The 8,055-nt window shown below is 43.1% G+C and overlaps 1 long non-coding RNA gene across 2 annotated transcripts; it reads right to left on the bottom strand.

The window, feature by feature from the left end:
• Positions 1 to 3,466: 3,466 nt before the first annotated feature.
• On the bottom strand, positions 3,467 to 5,805 carry LOC122708778. Of its 2 annotated transcripts, none has more exons than XR_006345310.1 (3): positions 5,678 to 5,805; positions 4,300 to 4,507; positions 3,467 to 3,593 (listed from the first exon to the last, which is right to left on the bottom strand). It is a non-coding gene; the product is annotated as an uncharacterized LOC122708778 (long non-coding RNA). The 2 variants fall into 2 exon arrangements; XR_006345311.1 differs by lacking the exon at positions 5,678 to 5,805 and adding an exon at positions 5,326 to 5,462.
• Positions 5,806 to 8,055: the final 2,250 nt, after the last annotated feature.

Here is an 8,055-nt window from a genome sequence, read left to right as displayed (position 1 = left end):
AACACAGCCTCGCTTCATCTGAGAAAGCCTGAGTAGCACAGCCCTGGGACTGGGGACCGGGCCAGCAGGAGCCACACGTGTGATGCACGGTCCCCATCACCTGAAAATATCTCCCTGGCCAGGCTTTGAGCCACAAAAGGATTGGAAGGCTGCCTTCTAGAGGGTCATCCAGCTGGCCGGGAGAAGTCTCAGAAGTTCCAGATGATGTGAGAAGTCAACAAATGACACAAAGCCACTCTCTGGCCATTGAAAGGCAGTCAGAAGGCCTCTGACACCCTCTTGAGGGGCCACGCCTAGAGTGTGGGAGCCAAGACAACCGCATGGGTCCAGGGCAACGACTTGGATCAGTCCAGAAGAGGAGCAGCAGGATGAAGGCAACCTGAGGTGGAGGCGGAGGGTTCTAGGCAGGAGAGGAAGAGGGGCAAGTTCTCTACGGGTTCTGGGGACCGTGATTCAGCCCAGGACAGGATGGAGGGTGGCTCTACGGAGGGTAGCTGGTGAAGGCAGGAAGCAGCAGCGCAGCGTGGAGGGGAGCCATCTCTTTGAAGGCCTCAGAAGTCACTCAGGCTCTTGTTTAGGAGGGTGCCATGTGCAAGGCCATGCTTTACAGAGATCACCGTATCAGCACAGCAAAGGATGAACAGAGGAGTGCAGCCCAGCAGCCAGGCATGGCTGTTCTTGGTGTGAGGGGCTGAGGCTGGGTGGGAGAATGGTCTGGGAGTCAAAGGAAAGGGGAGCCATGGCTCACCACTACTTGGACCACTTTTTCTACTGCAGAGAATTAGATGCACTGGACAAACTAGAAAAAGATAAAAAATGTGTTTGCAGGCAGAGGATAATGTGAGAAGGCAGCGAGAATGGGCCAGGCCACCAAGAGACAGCCAGAGAGAGGTGACCCCAGCACTGGGGCTGTAGCTCCTACATGGCCACAGCCAGTCCCAGAGCAAAACAGAGGCTGCTCAGCTGAGCAACCAGAACTGTGGGTGCTCCCATGAGAGAGAGACAAAATGAATGCAGAAGATGCCAAGGAGTGCTCATCAAGAACTTGCCATTTCAGATGGAGCCCAAGTCCCAGCAAGGGAGTCAAACAGGGCTGGATGGACAGCGAATCCCCGAGTCAGCACCATGGCTGGCTTTTCACCAGCTCTGTCCCCACTGCATCTGAGTGCTCATCGCTATTCTAACTACAGGGCACTCTCTCTCACAAAGACTAGAAAACTCCAACACAAAATTCTAGCAAACTGAGCCCGGCAAAATATATATAAAAGATAGGGTATCGAGATCAAGTTTCAAGGTTAGCTTTTTAGTTTACATTTGAAACTCAATCAAGATAATTTATTACATTAACAGCTAATGAAGAAAAAAACATATTATTGGCTCAATAGTATAAGAAAAAGCATCTTATAAAATTCAATCTTTATTCATGATTTTTAAAAGCAAACTCAACAAACTTGCAATGGAACATAACTTCTTTATCTGATTAAAAATACAGTAAGCATTATACAAAATGATAAAGTTAAGTTTTCCACTCTGAGGTTGAGAATGAGATGTCTGCTCACCATCTAAATTTCTATTAAACATGATCCTGGAGATCTCAGTCAGTGAAATAAAGCATACAGAAAATATAGGGAAATAAAATATATACAGATTAGGGTGGAATAAAGCTATTATTCCCAAATTACATGATATTTATTATATGTAGAAAATCCAAAAGGATCTATACATAAACTAGTAGCATCAATTAGTAAATTCACCAAAGTCTCTGGGTACAAGGTTAATATATAAAAATCAATGATATTTCTACATAATATCATCAAACAATTATTAAATGAAGTAAAAATTAGTTCAAATAGCTACAAATAAATCTAACAAAGGACAGAAAACTTCTACATGTAAAACTGTAAAACATCCCAAGAGAAACTGAAAAATTAAACAAATATTTGATATTCGTACTCTGCATATACATTAAAAAAGCTATATAGTGTATGTTGGCTGTATATTGTCACCCTGCTTATTTAAATTATATGCAGAGTACATCATGAGAAATGTTGGGCTGGATGAAGCACAAGCTGGAATCAAGATTGCCAGAAGAAATATCAATAACCTAAGATATGCAGATGACATCACCCTTATAGTAGAAAGTGAAGAACTAAAGAGCTTCTTAATGAAAGTGAAAGAGGAGAGTGAAAAGGTTGGCTTAAAGCTCAACATTCAGAAAACTAAGATCATGGCATCTGGTCCCATCACTTCATGGCAAATAGATGGGGAAACAATGGGAACAGTGAGAGATTTTATTTTGGGGGGCTCCAAAATCACTGCAGATGGTGACTGCAGCCATGAAATGAAAAGACACTTGCTCTTTGGAAGAAAAGCTGTGACCAACCTAGACAACACATTAAAAAGCAGAGACATTACTTTGTGAACAAAGGTCCGTCTAGTCAAAACTATGGTTTTTCCAGTAGTCATGTATGGGTGTGAGAGTTGGACTATAAAGACAGTTGAGAGCCGAAGAATTGATGCTTTTGAACTGTGGTGTTGGAGAAGACTCTTGAGAGTCCCTTGGACTGCAAGGAGATCCAACCAGTCCATCCTAAAGGAGATCAGTCCTGGGTGTTCATTGGAAGGACTGATGCTGAAGCTGAAACTCCAATACTTTGGCCACCTGATGGGAAGAACTGACTCATTGGAAAAGACCCTGATGCTGGGAAAGATTGACGGCTGGAGGAGAAGGGGACAAAAGAAGATGAGATGGTTGGATGGCATCACCGACGCAATGGACATGAGTTTGAGTAGGCTCCAGGAGCTGGTGATGGAGGAAGGCCTGGTGTGCTGCAGTCCATGGGGTTGCAAAGAGTGGGACATGACTGAGCAACTGAAGTGAACTAAACTGAACTGATGATATTCGTGGATTGAAGGCTAGATAGAATTTTTAATTCTTTCTGAAAAAATTTTGTATAGAATTAATAAAATTGTAATCAGTGTCCCAGCAGCATTTGTTGTAAAAACAGACAGACCAATATTATATTATTTTATAGTGAAATGCTAAGGGTTCATGCATCCTCAGTCACTCAATCATGTCCAACTCTTGTGACCCCATGGACTGTAGCCCACCAGGCTCCTCTATCTTGTCCAGGCAAGAATACTGGAGTGAGTTGTCATTTTGTCCTCCAGTGAATCTTCCCAACTTGGGGACTGAACCCAGGCCTCCTGCTTCTCCTGCACTGGCAGGCAGATTCTTTACCACTGAGCCACCTGGGAAGAATGTTAAGGGCTAGAGATTGCTAAAACAAACTGGAAAAAGTTGAAGAGCAAACACAACCAATATCAAGACTCATTGTTACTGATCCAATTTCCTACAAACTGACAGGCCAATAAATCAAGAGAGGAGTGTTGGGGCAAGTATAGCAACTTTATTCAGAAAGTCAGCAGACTGAGAAGATGATGGACTTGTGTCCCAAAGAACCATCTTTCCCAAGTTAGAGTTCAGGCTTCTTTTATACTAAAAGGGAGGGAGGAAGTCTTGGTTATGACCAGAATGTGTTAATTTCTTCTTTCCTGCAGCCATTCACTGGTTGGCCTGGTCAGAATGTTTCCTGTGAGATAAACAAATGTTATTTTAGTTTAACGCTCATTACCTGGGAGGCAGGGTTCACAGAGATGGGCTGTTATGTATAATTCAAGCTTATAGGCAACATCTTCTTGAATCTGTAGCAGAATACAAAGTTTCTTTCCTATTATATTATCATAAGGTGACAGTAGACAGTGCAGTACTGTAGCCAGAACATGTGGTTTGACCAATGAAACAGAGCAGAATCCAGTCCCACACTGCAAGGACATGTGCAAATGACAGACGTGGCACATAAAACGAGGGGGAAAGATTTTTTTGTTTAATTAAGTAATGCTGGGTCAGTGGGATATCCATTTGAATATCAAAAAATAATAACCTGCTTTCATAGAAAGCAGGTGGACTGAAGATCAAAATGTGAAAGATAAAATAATAAGGTGTGTAGAATATAACATTGGAGAAAGTCTACAGGACTCTGTGGTGAAGAATCACAAAGGAAAAGATTAATAAATTGGACTATATTAGCATTCATGACTTCTGTTCATCAGAACACACTATTAAAAGATGTCTGCAACATGTAAAAAGAAAGCTCATATCAAGACTATATAGAGAACTCCTGTGGATCAGTGTAAAAAGGACACTCACCAGTAGAAAAATTGGCAAAAGATCTGAGTAAGTGCTTCCCGAATGAGATCATGCAAATACGGTAATAAACATATGAAAGGGTACTAAACCTTATTAACCAGCGGGGACATTCAAATGGAAGCCATAATGAAATCCCACCGCACAAACACAGGAAGAGTCCACACTGGAAGATTGACAGTATCCCAAATTCAGGAAGGTGTGACGCCGCAGGATCAGCCATCTGGGCAGCTGTTTGTCAGACCCAACCATGTTACCCCATGAGCCAGCAACCCTACTCCTAGATTTTTCTGCCTGTCCCTGAAACACATAAACCAAAAGTATATCTTCTCAGCATAATTTATAAAAATTAAAACCAGAAACAACCGAAACTCTTCTCAGTAGAACTGACAAATTGTAGTATATTCATACAACAGAGTCCTCTACAATGATGAAAATATGCTATGTGCAATTACATATATGAATCATAACCATAATGTTGAACAAATAAAGCTAGAAACAGAGGGACACATATTGTTTAATTTTTTACATAAAGGTTAAAAACAGGCCAAAGTAATTCAAGTTATTAGAAGTGAGGGAGTGGTGACTTTTGGAAAGCAGGGGCTGCATGCGGACTGGGGTCCCAGTCATGGTATTCTGCCTTCATCTCGGTGGAATGACAAGGGTGGGCTCCACTTGAGCAGATGTGCTGACTGGGCTGTACACATGTGACTGGCGCATTTTTTGGTGTGTTTGTTCTGTGTCAACAAAAGTTTACTTTTAAAAAGGAAAAGGTGACGTTTGGGGTCTCTGTGAAAAAGTGAAAGTGTTAGTCACTCAGTCCTGTCTGACTCTTTTCCACCCCATTGACTATAGCTTACCAGGCTCCTCTGTCCATGGAATTCTCCAGGCAAGAATGCTGGAGTGGGTAACCATTTCCTTCTCCAGGGGATGTTCTCAACCCCGGGATCAAACCCAGGTCTCATACATTGCAGGCAGTTACCATCTGAGTCACCAGGGAAGCCCCTTGGGGTCTCTATATCACCCCAAATAAAATGTGTAGTGCATGAAATGCTTACATTTAAGAAATTCGTGTTTTAATATACTCCCCTCCAGACCACACATACACACATACTCACATTTGTGGATGAACTCATTAAAAATACAAGTATATGCCTGGAAGTGACACCGTCTGTGAAGGTAACACCAAGGCCAACAGTGCTCCTCCCACCACTCAGAACTGCCAGGTCGCCAGCAACAGACCTGCAGAAACTGCCTAACTTCCTGCTCACAGCACTAGCAGGCCACCAGAGTTGTTCTGTTTCAATGCTGAGGAAGCAGGAGGTTTGCTGATCCCTCCCAGTCCTGGCACAGACCCAGGCCTGGCGGTTGAACCCCTCCTCTGCGCTTTTTCTTAGAGGCCCATGGCCTTTCCTCGGGGATCAAGAGGCTCATCCTGGCCCGCCCTTCCTGGGAATGATATTTACTTACACAGCAGATAACTGGAGGCGTCTTTCTGGCCGTCATTCAACGTACAAAACAGCAGAGGGGACACAGGCCACTTTGAACTGGGGACTCAGCCTCTCCTCTCTCTCCAGCCCCTCCACCATACCCAGTCAGACTGACCCTTCAGAAAGGCAGTTTTGGGGTTTCCATGTCATTTTTCTTTTGCACAACATGTCAGACTCTGAAAAGTCCCACTCAGGAAGTTCGTTGAGCGGCCCCTGGGCAGATGTTTTTTCGTCTCTCAGAGTTCAGCTCACACCTCCTCCTATCACATTTGAAACCTCTGAACGGAATAAAGCCACATTCTTTTTAGGTGAGATAGCAAGTTCCAAATGATGAAAACAGCTTGCAAAAAATGTGCTAGAATAGTTTGAAAATGGTTTGTACTTCAAGGAATGTGGGGAGGGTGAGGTTTTCAAAACTGATTTTTGCTTTGAGAGAAGAATTGCTTTCAGTTGCTGTCAGAAATTGCTCGGCTCTGCCCTTGACAGATGTGCATTATTTCTTCTTGTGGGAGAAGAAGTCACTAAAAGGACGAGGGAGAAAGCCCTCCTTTCCCTTCCTCTGACCCCCATCCTATGTGCCCTCAGGGTCTAGCCCATCAGTGGCCTCCACCTCTACCTGGATCCCTGCTCCAGTCCCTAATCTCATTCCTCTCTCAGAACCCCTTACTGTGTGTGTATTTCCTTTGAAACAAGGTTTTACATCACTTCTGCTTATCTTCCGAAGAAGATTGTGAGCTATGAGAGTATTTAACAAAGATGAAATGGACACTTACCACCAGAAGTATTAGGTGACTTAAGTAATATTTATATGTATAACTGCATGCATTTCAGAGCAGAAATGTTTAAAATTCTAATTAGAATGGCTTTGGTTGCAAGAAATAGAAAAATCTGATTCCAATGTCCTCCTCAGTTAGGGATGTATGATGTCTTATGACAAGATGACCTAAGGTGTGGCCGGTCTGAGTTTGGCTAATCTGGCAACTCAACAACAGCTTTGAGGATCAGAGACCTTCTTCTTTCTGCTCTGCCACCTTCTACAGGTTGGCTTTGTCCCCATGGACAACTGCCCCAATGTGCAAAAAGGCTACATAGATCCAGGCACTGCACCCAAACAGAAAGTAAAGGGCTGTCTTTTCCTTGTGCACTTCTTAAGTGTGAAAAATCTTTCTCAGAGCAACTCCTCCCATCCCCCCAGCAAGCCTCTTCTCACATCTGCTTCACCCATGCTAAAACAATCAGCAAGGGGAATGGATTGCTGCAGTGTTTAGGACTTGCCCTGAGCTGAGGACAGGATCTCTTCTCTAGAGGGACACCTAAACAGAATTGAGGTTCTGTTAGCAAAGAACACAAGGAAACCTTCAGGATAAGGCAAAGCTGTGTCTACCACACAAAGGACTAGGATAGAGGTTTCCCTAAAGAAGAAAAGCAAATGGGCAACAAGAACAGAAAAATGCTTCTCATCATTAGTCATCAGGGAAATACAAGTCAAACCACAGTGAGATACCACTTCACATCCGTTAGAGTCGTTACGATAAAATAAAAAATAAAAAGAAGATAGCAATTGTTGATGAGGAGGTGGACAAATTAGAACATTTGTTTACTGCTGATGGGAATGTAAAATGGCCCAAACGATGTGGAAAACAGTTTTTTAGTGGTTTCTCAAAAGCTTTAGCATAGAATTATCCTAAGACCCAGCAATTTCATCCCCAAATATATATATTATATATATATATATATACGCAAAAGAATGGAAATCAGGGGCTCAAATAGATACTTACACATGAGTATTCATAGCAGCATCATTCTCATGAATCAAAAGGTGGAAATGACCCACGTGCTCATTGCCAGCTGAGCAGATAAACAAAATGCACCATCTGTGAGACAATAGAAAAAATATCTATATTAATATATATATTGGCCTCTGCCCCCCTAGTTCCTGGCCACAAGCTTCTAAAATTCTTATAATTTTCTAAGTGATAAAGCACTAGAAGCATCTTTAATTCTGATGTGGTGACTCTAGGTGGGCATCTGGCTGGCTCCTGGATGGGAGTTGGTCACCAGAAACATGAAGCCATGATTAGAAGCTTGGATTTTTCAGCCAGTGCATCCCCACTCTCCATCCCCCAGAGAGAGGGCTGTTCATTGTTGGGTTGCTCAGTCATGTCTGACTCTGCGACCCCATGCACTGCAGCACACCAGGATTCCCTATCCTTCACCATCTCTCAGAGTTTGCTCAATCTCATGTACATTGAGTCAGTGATGCCAGCCAATCATCTCATCCTCTGTCATCTCCTTCACCTCCAGCCTTCTATCTTTTCCAGCACCAGGGTCTTTTCAAATGAGTCAGTTCTTCCAATC

Source organism: Cervus elaphus, chromosome 15 (genome assembly GCF_910594005.1).
Source record: "Cervus elaphus chromosome 15, mCerEla1.1, whole genome shotgun sequence".
Lineage (NCBI taxonomy): Eukaryota > Metazoa > Chordata > Mammalia > Artiodactyla > Cervidae > Cervus > Cervus elaphus.
Note: the sequence above shows the minus strand (reverse complement) of the source record. Positions and strands in the feature narration are given on the sequence as shown.